Source organism: Hippichthys cyanospilos, chromosome 2, assembly GCF_059441005.1.
Source record: "Hippichthys cyanospilos isolate Australia breed blue-spotted pipefish chromosome 2, RoL_Hcya_1.0, whole genome shotgun sequence".
NCBI classification, from domain to species: Eukaryota; Metazoa; Chordata; class Actinopteri; order Syngnathiformes; family Syngnathidae; genus Hippichthys; species Hippichthys cyanospilos.
The window spans coordinates 33,547,066-33,561,142 of record NC_142370.1 but is presented as its reverse complement, the minus strand read 5'-3'; the positions used below and the strand labels follow the sequence as shown (position 1 = coordinate 33,561,142).

The following is a 14,077-nucleotide window of genomic DNA, read 5'->3' as shown; positions in this document are numbered from 1 at the left end:
CAAGAAGAAGAAGCAGCAGCAGAAGAAGAAAACTTACAGGAAGTTATTGACCAGCAGCTAGCAGCTAACAGGTAGCTCCCCTTGCAGTTTTATTCATGGAATATTGTTGAAATATTGTTGTGTCTTTGTGAATTTCCGCGTGTAATGTACATATAATATATGGGAGTGAACTCAGTGGTAGCTACTGTTTGTTGACTGTTAAATGTTAATCGCTAGCGCACTAATGCTAACCGCGATTGCTAACGGTTTAGCAATAACAAATTTCGTTGGTTTCTAATGATTCTAATGTGCGTAAGATAATCAATAATGAGTATTTATGTCCATTCACTACAAGCTAAACAATAAAATATGAAAAATAATATGGGAGCGGGGGTAGAAGATGCAAATCAGCAGTGCTACTAAGCTAGTTAGATATTTACCAGAAGGTACCGCAATCAGCGGATTTTGGCGTCCACTGCGCAAAATACGCCACAGACTTCACTATTAACTCATTCGATACCACGGACAAGAATTCTTGTCTTTTAAAATACTTCATTCGGTACCACGGGCAAGAATTTTCGCCTTTTAAAATACTGTACTTCCGTTCTGTGCCAACGACGAGAATTCTCGTCAATGTCTTTTTTTTTTTTTCAATTATTGAAATCTACCAATACCTTGTGACGTATTTCCCAGTCGGTTCGAAACGGAATCCGTCAGCAATAGTCCTAAAATTCCACAAGCGGCATCATGTTGAAAAAGCGTCCTCTAGTCACTCCAATACTGGAGACAATTGATGTTATTCAGGGCGCACAAGCAGACATTTAAGATGCGAGACTGCATCTGGCAGATTAAACGCTTGCTGTCTTTGGATAGGAAAGTGCGGCGTGTGACAGATACTCATGGAGGCAAAGGACACATAAATAAGAAACCAACCGTGAATTAAGACGCAAAAGAATCAACAGTCTTCTGATCAGATCAACACTGAATAGTAAACAAGGTGGTGTGTGTCACCAAGAAAAGAAAACACATCTATTTTCATTTGTCTTTATAGCAAGATCCTTAGGATAAAAATATCACAAACATAGCAACTTTTGAGGTTTATTCAACAGGTAAAGTGCTTTATGTAGAGATTAGCATGTGTCGCTAGCAGGCAGGAGATCTACATTAGAATGTGTGGGAACAGCTCTGTAGTTTTGCTGCCTTAATTGCTAATTAAATGAAATGAAAATATGCTGGGTTGTTATTTTATGAGGTTGCTTAGAAAGCTTTGCTGCTGAATGGTTGCTCTGTATTAAATGCGGCTAACCATATGGGTGTGTTTATGTTTCTGATAAGTTGAAAAAGCGCTACGCTTTACTCATTCAATCCCAAAGACGTATTTTTACGTTGCTTTTTTTTTTTTTAGGAGTCCAAACATTCACCCAACAAATTGAAAATAGTTGAAGATGATTATATTAGAGTTAAAAATAGCTTGTGAATTAAAAATGAACGAATTAATACATTTGCGCTAGAGTAATTGATTACTTTAGGTAGTAAAAGTACTTGGGTAATTGATTACTTTGGTACTGAAATACTAAAGTAATCAATGACTAGGTACTATGAGTACTCATGTAATTATTTTTACATAAGTACTTAAGTCATCAATTACTTTAGGTAACGGGTCCTAAAGCAATCATTTTCTAATACAGTACTAAAGTACTAGTGGTCAATTACTTTAATTCATACAGTGTATTAGTATTATTAGTATTAGTAACTTAAGTAATTGACTGTCAATTTATAAAGTTAACTATAAATATAGTTAACTATATAGTTAATTATATATATAGTTAACGACCAAAAACAATCCAATACTTTAGGCACTAAAGTAATTCACTACTTTAATGTAATAAAGTTGTTGATTACTTTAGTAGTTACCAATCTAAAGAAAATGAATACTTTAGGTACTAAACTACGTAATCGCCTTCCTAAATAAATAAAGTCATTGATTTTTGTTTGTTAAGAATTTCAAGTAATTAAGATTTTATCTTGGGGCAGGCATTTTTATACACTCCCTTCATCAAACAGTTAATAAAAATAAATAAATAAATAAATAAATAAAATACCTGGGATGGAATGTCTGGAATCCGAAAAAAATGAGGTAATAATTAGCGACAATACTTTGAATTATGCTCCTAAATTAGAAGCAACTGAAAATTTGCTATCAGCTGTGTGTGTGTGTGTGTGTGTGTGTGTGTGTGTGTGTGTGTGTGTGTGTGTGTGCGTGTGTGTGTTACGGGCTTGGCGAGCAAGCGCGGAGAAGATGGATGATCAGTGCCGGGAGCAACTTGACTGGCACTATCTGTGGAAGAACAGTGACCCACGCGGCTTTGAATATTATCAACAAGAGCGTACGGGGGCTTTGCTTGCAGCTTCACTCGTGTCAAATCAATAGCGCGCCGCAAATACAAGAACAATTGATCAATGCGGAGAAAAAACGTCTGACTTGAGGCTTCTCCGCTTCTTCTAACGCGCGGCTTTATCTGGAACGCAGCAGAGCTTCATTCATCAACATTTTCTTGGCTTTTTTTGTCCAAAGAGGGAATTGAAAATGGTCATTAACCCTTGTGCCAGATCATTTTTGGGTCATTTTCATTCACATGATTCTCGCAGTTTTTTTTTTGCCAAGGGGTGCCAAGTGATCGTGCCATTTTGAACTTTGACGTGTTGTCTCCATACGGGTGAAATTTCAGCTCCCCGGTGCATTCGTTCAATGCTTTCCCTTTGACCCTTGTGCAGTGATTTGATAGTTTTTTGTTGTTTCATGTTGTTTCCACATCATTCTCGCAGCATTATAGCCATTGGATGGCATAGTACAGGTAGTGTGATAACTTAAGTGTGAGTGCCATGTTGGACATGTTCTCACCATCTGGGTGAAATTTCAGCACCACAGTGCCTTATTTTAATGCTTAAACTTTGACCCTTGTGCAGTATTTTGATCATTTTTGGGTCATTTTTTCACATCATTCTCGCAGTATTTTTGACAATGGTTGGCACAGTCATGGTAATGTGATGGGCAAGTGGTCGTGCCATTTTGAACCTTGACATGTTATTGTCTGTGTGAAATTTCAGCTCCTTCGTGCTTTCGTTCAATGCTTTAACTTTGACCCTTGTGCACTATTTTTGATCGTTTTAGGATCATTTTTTCCACATTCTTCTGGCAGAATTTTAGCCTATGGATGGCACACTCGTGAGTAGTGTGAGGACTAAGTTGTGGTGCCATTTTGGACCTTGACATGTTGTCATCATCTGTGTGAAATTTCCGCTCCCTAGTGCTTTCTTTCAATGCTTTAACTGAGTATTTTGATTGTCTTCAGTCATTTTCCACATCATTTTGCAGTGTTTTTTAACAAAGGATAGCACAATTGTGACACTGTGATGAATAAGTGTGTGTGCCATGTTGGACTTTGACATGTTATCACCATCTGGGTGAGATTTCAGCCCCCTAGTGCCTTCTTTCAATGCTTTCCAGCAGTCATACCGGCCCTCTGACAGAAACTATAACTACAATGTGGCCCACAATAAAAATGAGCCAAGCCCCTAGGGTCATGACAGTTGCAAAACCGAGAACATGTCATAAAGAGGGAATGAAAAAACTCAGTACTCCATGTCACAACATGAAAATAATGTAAATCGGGGACATTGTAATACAGTGGTCCACTGTAATCACAAGTGTTTCATGAGGCTTCATTTTCCTATCACTAGGCTCCAACCTGATCTGTCATCAGTCAATCGCATACGGACAATTAATAATTGTCTTGGAAGCCCCGATGCGTACGCAGGAAATTCATCACCGAGATGTACACCTCCGAAATGCAAACTACTACGCCACCCTAACTCCCAGAATTACTGAAAAAAACGATTTAATTTTAGTACTGACCTACCAAGCCTGCTTTTGAAAAGTACAAACTGTCAAGAACAGCACCATTTAAACGAGAAATTGAAAAATACCAATGAGGTGAGGATAATAGCAAAAGCCTAAACGCCGGCCTCTTAGCGTTGCCACAATTATCCCAGCACTGCATAAATCTCCACGATCACATTGATTCAAGGCTATTCCCAAGTATCTCCGGGCTATCAGCGGTTGTATCTCTTACTAAAAAGTCTTCTCTAATGTCCAGACTGCCACCCGGGAGAACTTATAAGGTGCCCTCAAGTGTTGTCGTTATCGCAAAGACAAACCGAAGAAGGCGCGCGCCCGCCGGCCACCGATCAATGCGCCAAAGTGTCCGAGTCGAGTCATTGAGCAAAGGAGGAGAAAGGAAAGAGGCTGAGAAGATATGAGAAAAAAAAAAAAAACATTCACCTAAAAAGTGAATTTTGGAACTTTTTCCTTGATGCTCGGTACTATTCATTTTATATAGCCAAGTTGCCGGTATTTCGCGGTTAAAAACAGCTTTTTTTCTTTACATTTACAATTACAAAATATACTGTGCAAAATTAAAAGTATCGAAACAAATTTAGACAGTAAATGGTGAAAATTTGTTACCGTAACTTAAATATACTTTTCTGGCAACCAATTTGCTCGTATTTTACCGTAAAAACTGGATTTTTTTTGTACATATACAATTACAAAATGCACTGTGCAAAACAAACAGTATCAATACAAACTTTCACCATATATATGGAATATTTATAGTTATATTACTAAAACTTTAAAACAACAATTTCAGGATAGCATTCATTTGAATATTTTCTAAAATTGTACAAGCACAACATCACTATTAATCATAATTAATATTATTATTAATCATGACACATTTCAAGTAATTCATTTATTAAAAAGGTTCTGCTCATTTTTATATTTTACGTTACAATATCATCCCGCGGGCCGAGTTGAACCCGTTTGCGGACCAGAACCGACCCGCGGGCCGTATGTTTGACACCGCTGCTTTAAATTGCCCTTCGCTGTGAATAGTTGTGCCCAGGATAAGCAGCTAAATAAAATGGATGGATACTGTAGATAACAAATGAACATTGTGTTAAGCGTACAGCAAATATTAATGAGCGCATAAAATATTCACAGTATTCATCCCTCCAAGCGCACATGAAATCGGAGTTTTTCTAAATGGTTTTATGGCACCATAATAAGCCTTTCATCTTGGCCCTTGCCGTGACTTGGTGCAGCAGCTCGAAATAATGCTGATGCTGCTCATTGTGTCATGCTGGCGAGTACAAACACACACGCGTACAATGAGAAACACGTATGCATTTACGTTTGTGTACCACTTCAATTCCCTTCAGCTAAAACGGAACGATCCGCTCATTACGCTGCTTAATTTGATTAATATTCCTTAATGGATAGCTTACATAAACAGAAGAAAATATTGTCCTGTTCGACATGAAGCGGCTTTATGTTCATTAGGACAATTTAAGAAGATCAAGTACACCCAAAATTGTACGTTTTGAAATTGGTAAATCAACACAATCACAGGGAGTAAACATTTTGACTCCCATTTTACCAAATAAAAAAAGGCTGTAAATTCATAGATTTGGTAAATGATCAATGCAGGAGTGCTTAGCTTCTCTGCCTTAGTTTTATAGAGTTTGCATCTTCTCATATATACATATATATAGAGACCCATCCATTTTCTAAAGCCGCTTAGCCTCACAAGGGTCGCAGGCTTGCTGGTGTCCAATTTACCTGCCCTGAATGTTTTGAGAACATGCTCGGGGAGAACATGCAAACTCCACACTGGAAGACTGGAGCCTTCTGAGGTGGACGTGCTATTCACTGCCCCTAATATATATATATATATATATATATATATATATATATATATATATTACACACACTGCAATAAAGGTTGATAACTGCATCTTTAGGCTTTTTATCAGTTTATTAAGTGGACATATATCAAGACGAATGAAGAATTTTAAACAAGTCCCTTTTAAGGGGCTTCAAAACGAAATATATTCAATACTCAAAGACATGGTGTGCACTATTTCATAAATAAAGAGTAGTCCCCTCCATGTTTTCCATGTCAAGATCCTGAGTCGTATACCAACGTTGCCAATTAGTATGTTTCGCTGGGTTGTTGTTGGGAAAAAGAAAAAAAATTGTCAAAGAAGAATATATTTTGAAGAGCCGTGGCGTACAATAAGGTTTCGGATATGAAATTATTATGGCGCTACGTACAAGTGTCAGAGCGAGTGATTAATCACCGTGGGTTGATCAGAAGTAGCCGTCCATTAGACGGAGCACAAGAGGACAATAACAAATGGACTGTCATGGCCGTCCCCATTGTGCAGCCTCGTACGATAAAAGCCATTCACGCATCAGTGGCATATTATCCCCGTTTTGAAATCCCAAACTTGATGTGAACACTTTAATCTGTGTAGGAGTTGCACCGGTGTTTACTGTGCGTGTACAAGGGCAATCACAGCGCCCTTGATTTGCTGTTTTGAGTTTCCTGCTGTTTTTGGCTTCAATCCCAACTGCCTCCCCACTGCACAGGTTTCCCTCTTAATCAAACCGCAAAAAGGTTACAAGGTAAAATGGGGGCTTCGTCGGCCTCGAGGACCGACAAGAACGCTGAGGACGAATTGTTCTTCGCCGTAATCTGGAATTTGCAGAACCGGCATCCACATGATTGGTGGAAGCCGCTAGCATGGGACACAAGATGTCTTTAAGTGCTAGCGAAGACAACAAAATCTTTCATTGCTCGCTTGCGATTGTGGCACAAACATTATATATGTGTGTGTGTGTGTGTGTGTGTGTGTATGTGTGCGTGTGTGTCAGCAAAGATTTTCATCAACATCTCCAGAAGGACAATCTAAAGCACAGGTGTCAAACTCAAGGCTCGGGGGCCAGAACCGGCCCACCACATCATTTTATGTGGCCCGCCAAGCTAAACTTGCAGATTGTCGCGAAATATAACCATTTTCTGTTCCCGATCTATCTTTTGAGCAGTTTTTATCGGCCTCTGTTTTCAAAACTAGGTAAAGATGTAAACCAGCAAAAACGGTGTTTATTAGACACATGTTTTTTTATTTTTAAGTCCTAAATTTTCAGGATTTTAAAGAAATTAAAGGTGCACGTTAAAATTGAAGCTTTTTTTAGACTAATTTTAGATTTATTCCAGCTTTCTAACAGACTAAGTACAATGTGGCCCACGATAAAAATCAGTGTGACACCCTTGATCTAAAGTGTCCTCTAACCCTAACCCTAACCCACCTCCATCACAGTCTGGTTCGGCAACTGTGCAAAAGACAGGAAGGCTCTCCAGCGTGTGAGCAAGTCCTCACAGCTCATCTGTGGAGCAGCCTTACATTCATTGCAGAATAAGTACCACACCAGGGTTCTACTGAGGACACGCAATATTATCAAGGACAAGACACACCCACAAAACGATCTGTTCGAGCTGCTGCCCTCAGGCAGACGTTACAGGAGCATGAGGGCCAGGACTGCCAGGCTGGCAAACAGCTTCTACCCACAAACCATCTGGATTCTTAACAAATCTCTCACGAAATAATCTACCTATTACTACTTGCATAAATAATATTTTGCACTACGAAATGTCATGCCTTGCGGAACCGTGATATTTTAATATCCAGAATAATTCCTGTTCAAATGGAAATGAGACAGCATTCAGTGATTTTCGAGAAGAGTTTGTCAGCTCCGACGCACTGATATCCAATGATCAACTGAGAGATACTTCTTTTGTGTTGCGACGCAGCTCAAATTCACCGCTTGACACCGCAAGCGTAATTGCGCGCCACTTCATTCTTGTTTCTTACCAAGAATGCGATGCGGCGAGATCCGTATCTCATAGAGCGGAGGCCATTCATTCAAATGAGCGGCCGTGCTTATTTAGATCGAAATGAATAAACAGCAAACCTCCTTACCGTACGGCGCACGTCCCCACTCACTTCAATCCACCCTCTCGTCAGTAATAATTAGCCGCTAACGAGTCTCTCTCACGGCCTCATAATAAGCTTCGCGGTCTAGTAATGAGCCTTGGCACAGTATGGCGGAAAACAGCTGCCGTACCTTGCTCGGGGAACCTGTAGGAAATACTCCAAAAAAGTCCAAATGGAAGACAGTCTCAGCAAGTGAACGTGCTAATTTACATTTGCTAATGAGCTAGCCGTGTTGGACCGCACAGCTGGAGGTTTCAGCTCGATATTTCATTTGCAGTCATGAGCAATGCAACGCACTCGCCAAGAAATTCATGTATGGATTTCACCTTCAGGGTTATTCCGTACCAGACGTTTTTTGGATACCTTCTCAGCGTCAATTTCGACCCGATTTGGGCATTGGTCTTGATGCATCAAAAAAAAAAGGAAAAAAAAAAAAAAAAAAGGCTGGGAGGCTAAAAATGACTATTGTTGTCGAAACTGATCGAGGATCAAAATGGTGGCACTTAAAATGGTTGAATTTCTGCCATTTCACCTAACATCCACAAAGGAAAGCTGCACTTTTTCGCAAACAAAATAACATGCCCGATTCACTCAGGCATAATAAATCTGTATGTATACCAGAGAAAAACCAATGTAAAATGGTGGTAAAGTGGTATATTTACTTACAACATTATTCGTTCTAGAAATCATTTCATAACAAGTTTTTGTAAGTAGTGGCCACAAAAAAAACATTTAAATTATTAACATCAATTTTAGAAGTTGATATTAAAAATGCAGTTCATTTGTTTGTCTTTAGATGGTGCTGATGTACTCTCGGTGCACGCAGGGAACTTTGTTTAGGTCGTTTTCTTTGTATGTTTTTATTTTACATTTTGAGTGATCTAGGCATTATTTACAAGTCCCCGGTAGCAATAATATTCATATTTAGATCATTTTAAGCAACAGGCTAATGACGTGCTAATGATGCTAACGTCAGATGTGACAGCATGCTAGTAAAAAGAAAATAGCGAGACCACCGTAAACATTAGCGCAAATAACTCTTTTGTGGACAAGTATAAAAATGCATCAAAAACTATAAGAAAAAAACGTTTGATTCCGTATTACATTACAGTCCTGTTTGAGTGTTGGTGAATTTTCATTCGTAACAAGACAATATTTTTCTGGAGGCGTTTCATAACCTGATTTTTTTGTAACGACAGATGTCCATAAGTAAAGGTACAACTGTATGTTGTTATAGGCTAATATTTTTTTTATATACAAATGACCTCTGTGTTTGGTAAGAAAACACGGTTGAGCTCCGTTGCAGAATTCCATCAAATGTCTTTCCGTCAAATGTCTTTAATGCACGATCATAGAAATATTACAAGACCTCTCAAGTCAACCAGGATTAAAACATAAATTATTCATTGAAGATTGGCTTGCAGGTTCAAAAAGGAGCATGTCTCTGTCCTCCTTGAGCCATATGCACTTTTTTGCTCTGGAGCGTGTCTTTAACCTCCCTAATGGCACAGCCAAAAGTAGACATACCGCCAAACAGCAAGTCGATAAATTTGGAGATGAGGTGGACACTGAGGGGCACAGCAATCGATGAAGCCATCTCCAAGGTGAAGCTCCACTTCAATACACAGAAGCTACTAAATGTAACAAGCTAAACTATGTGCTTTTTCTGCTTCCTGTAAAATTCCCAACATACTTTCTATTGCTGTGTGTCCGTAAATTTCTGTTGGACACGTCAGATGTTGGGAGGAGCTCCACGCAAGACGACTCGACTCGATTTACAAATTTACAATTTACAAAATAAATAGTGGGACTAAAAAGTCCATCTAAAGATAGATAGACTTGCACTCAACTCATTCAATTCCGAGATGTATTTTTAGATTTGTTTTTTAATTCTAGAGTCCAGACGTTTAATCCCATATACTTTTTTTTTTTTAACAAGGCTCTATAAACGGCACTTAATGCAATAAGTAATTAAGAATGAAAATAATCAATTACATTTGTATTTGTAATCAATTGTTTTGGTAATGAGTTTAAACATTTTATTCTAAAGTACTAATACAACCTAAACAATAGGTACTACAGTACTAAAGTAATTGCTTTAAATCCTAAATACCTCAATTACTTAATTATTTTAATACTTCATTCATATAGTACCAGCCACTTATAGTACCAGTCTGTCTATCCAAACACTTAATAAAAAAAAATGGAAAAAAATATGAAGTACCTGGGATTGAATTCCCGGAAAAATGTAAAAATACGGCTTTGGAATTGAGTGAATTAAATAACGATTTTCACAGGTACTCCAAGCACTTTACATTGACTAGTGATTACATAGCATCAGGAGCAACTGGAGGGTCTGGGTCAAGGACCCGGGGATTTTTTTTCCGGACTTGTGCCATGCTCTATTTCTGGGGAATGGGCGATGACTCTTTATTTTTTTCTCGCCTTCAGCACCCTACCCACACAAACTTATTTCTTCTAGAATCTGGAAGTGCTTCTATCTATCTATCCATCCATCCATCCATCCATCCATCCATCCATCCATCCATCCATCCATCCATCCATCCATCCATCCATCCATCTATCGCTAGCTTGATTGCTATCTCTAGCTAGCTTGGTGGCTATTTCTCTTGCTACCTTGAGCTTATCTATCTATCTATCTATCTATCTATCTATCTATCTATCTATCTATCTATCTATCTATCTATCTATCTATCTATCTATCTATCTATCTATCTATCTATCTATCATAAGCCCCCTCACCCCTTGATCAGTGGCGTAGGCTTGATAATAGCTCCTAATGATAGATTGCGGTCTTTGTTTTCTGCACGAGCGCAGCCAAGATGGTGAAGTCAGAGGCAGCTTACGAAAATGACAAGATGGAGCATCTTTTTTCTCCGGGGTCCACCTTCCAGCGGAGGACGATGACGAGATGAGAGGAGGCCTATCAGCACCGAGCATCTAATCCGCCTAGCCTCTCCAACGCACCCCTCGCGCCCTCTCCTGCACCGGCACAGGCGCAGAGATTGGACTTTGAAGGCAACGCGGCTGCAAGCCAGAAACCGAAATTTACTGCTTAGAGGTGAGTCCTCCCCGCTGGACCCGACTCGCGACAAAAACTACTAAAGACACCCAGGAAGGGGAGGGGGAAAAGATAAATAAGCTCAAGCTTGTTTCATTCCTTATGCATCAATCATTTCCCTGCCGGCGGCTTCTACATGGATTGTAAACAAATATAAGATTAACATTCCGTGCCATATTTCTTGAAAAACAAGGAGGGTTGTTGGATCAGGCTAGTTCTTTGACAACACACTTCCGTGCTTGTGGGGAGATGCAAGACGTACGGTTTACAATGCGACTCGCACAGGTGGACTTCTTCCAAGTCACATAGAAATAAGGCTGAGCTACATGGCAACTCCTCAAAATCTTGATTTTCACCACTCATTTATATATTAGTGGTTCATTATTACAGCCCTTATTGTTCTATTATTGTTTTATTTATATATTTATTATTTGCCCGATTATGGAACGTAGTCTGCTCGGGGAAGTGAACGGAATACGACAATAAAAGCCTTGAATCTTGAAACATTCTGAACAACTACGAAGTTAACTCATTCAATCCCAAAGACGTATTTGTACGTTGTTTTTTTTAGATGATAGACATTTCTATATTTTTTCAAATGTTTAGCGAAACAAAAGTCCAAAAGTGGCTTCTACTGAAATTAAAATGAATTAGAATTAAGTACCAAAGTAAGTAATTACTTCAAATAATCCAAAATTTTCGACAATTAAATACTAAATCAATCCATTACTTTAGGTAGTTTAGCATTGTACTGAATTGTGTCCGATCCTTTGATCTATACCAAAGGTTTTTCACATCAAAGGGAAAGCATTGAAAGAAGGCATTAGGGAGCTGAAATTTCACCCAGACGTTGCCAACATGTCAATGTTAACATCGTCACAACCACTAAGGCATCACACTACCAGGAGGGCGCCATCCATCGGCTAAAGTCCCGCGAGAATGATGTGGAAGAAAATGACCCAAAAATGATCAAAATACTGCGCAAGAATTGATGCCGCTGTTGATTCTTATCGAAAAAAAAAATGCCCTTGTATAACGCTCCTTCGATGTAGGATGAAGAGCAGTGGTTTGGTTTTGAGCAAAAGTGCCTTTATTTTCAGATGAACAGGATCGATTCTTAACAGGCCGTTAGACTGATTCAGACTCCTCATGAGAGTAAATGCGTGTGTGTTATTGCGGTACATCGAGTAGACACTGACGTAAAGTGTAGTAAACGCTGCATTTACGGTATTATCAATATATGACTGGCAACATATATTTATATTGATATGCATATTTTTGGACAACTGTTTGAATTCATACTTTGGCAAGAACCTATCAGATAACTGAAGAAGAAGGAGTAGCTATCATTACTTCAGGAAATGAAAAAGAGAAGGTATGTCCAAACTTTTGGCTTGGAATATATGTGCGATTATTGTCCATTTTGGTTGATCTTCAGTGAACATGTGAAGGATGCGCTAACATACAATTGGACCCAGACAAATAATCTGGCTCCCACGCTTTGGCTTGAAGAGTTATTTCCGCTTTATTTACTCTTTAATCACAACGGAATCGAATCTCCCCTCCCACAGTGAATCCCGCGAAAATCGTTGTTGCTTGGGTGGAACCTGCCTTGCTGTATTTGACAGTTTTATCATGTCAAAAATAGCGCTTGTGAAAACGCTCCATAAAAACAAACCAAGCGACTTGATTTAGAGGCTTAACTGGATTTCCTATAAAAGTCTTGTGAGCTCGACTTTTAGCGAAAGCACAGGATAAAAAGAGGCAACATGGGGTGCTTCTACCTCCAGAAGGTGCGCGCTGTTAAAACTGCACAGGACAGCGGGAGCTTGCAGGTAGGCGAGACAGCTGGAAATAAGCTTTCCCATCTGGCCCCGACTTCCTTCCCTCCTCCCCAGCCACCTTTTCTTTCCTCTCCTTTTTCCTCATTCTTTTCCTCCCCGAGGATTACCGCTGTGCAAGCGGGGCTCTCGCGGGGCCGGCTGACGACAAAGATAAACGAGTCAACTGGCTCACTGGGTGCTCTCTATCGGTTCAAAAAAGAAGGGAAAAAAAAATACAGGTACACACTAGGCGGGAAGTAGATGTTCCTACACTCAAACTCAAGTTTACACTCACACACCAACAGATGTTGAAGGCAGGAAGTTAACCACCTCACACTTCCTTCACTTTGTGCTTCTATTAAGGTTGACGGTGATTTATGGAGGGAGATTACAGGACAGACTGACGCAGATTTTATCCCCCAATTTATGTCATCACACACACACACACACACAGAATTAACCAAATCGAATTGTTTCCTGGTGGCTAGCAAAAAAAAGAACCTACAGATAAGCCGCGCTGGACTATAAAGCGCAGGGCTCAAATCATGAGAAAAAAATACTTACGGTCCCGAAATTACAGTGGTAATTTAATTTTATAAATAATTTACGGTAATTGTATTACCCTCAGGGGTTCTCAGCCCAAGGGGACGCACTATTCATCCAAACCATTTCACCTAAATGACTACATATTGTATTTTGTTTGCTATTTTCCATAAATGTGAGCGATCAGTATGAGTCATTATTCCGAGCGAAATCACTGTTGGTACGACGGCGTAATGAGGCCCTGCTACGTGATGCCTTTTTGTCGGGCCGAGCGGCGCAGCGTGTCGAGCTCATTAGCCCCCCCCCCCCCCCCCCCCCCCCCCCCCCGCTCCCCCGATTGTCATTTCAGACAGACACCGTAGCGACACAACTAACAATCACGGACAGATGAAGCAAATCTTCGTCACGACGTCGCCTCTGATTAAACGCCGCGTAAACGGCTTTCAAAGTTATTCCTGTGCTGAAGCTCAGCGTGTCAGATGATGTCCCGTGTCCCCATTAGATGTGACACTCTTCACGCCTCTTTTTTTTCTTTTTTCCTTAACGTTTATTTTAATCTCACGGCTTCTCCCCCCTCTTTTTCTTCGCTGTTCTCGTTCTTGTCTTCGCTTTCTCTTCACTGGTGGGAATTTGGCGGAGGTGTCACCAAGTGTGGCAGCCTCTGAGAAGATGAAAAAAAATATCATCCGGAGCTGACGAAGGCGGCGCTCGCTGGAAAATTCTTTTTGCTCCCTATTAATCACATGTGATT

At 39.8% G+C, this 14,077-nt stretch overlaps 1 protein-coding gene and 1 long non-coding RNA gene across 2 annotated transcripts in view; one reads left to right on the top strand and one right to left on the bottom strand.

Moving 5' to 3' along the window:
• Positions 1 to 14,077, bottom strand: part of vstm2la (V-set and transmembrane domain containing 2 like a) — a 35,955-nt gene that overhangs the window by 9,286 nt on the left and 12,592 nt on the right. The gene's annotated exons all lie outside the window — the stretch shown is intronic.
• Positions 37 to 14,077, top strand: part of LOC148428326 (uncharacterized) — a 54,056-nt gene continuing 40,015 nt past the window's right edge. The window contains exons 1-2 of the long non-coding RNA XR_015864727.1: positions 37 to 71; positions 10,717 to 10,960. This is a non-coding gene — a long non-coding RNA (uncharacterized LOC148428326). The remainder of the gene's footprint in view (positions 72 to 10,716; positions 10,961 to 14,077) is intronic.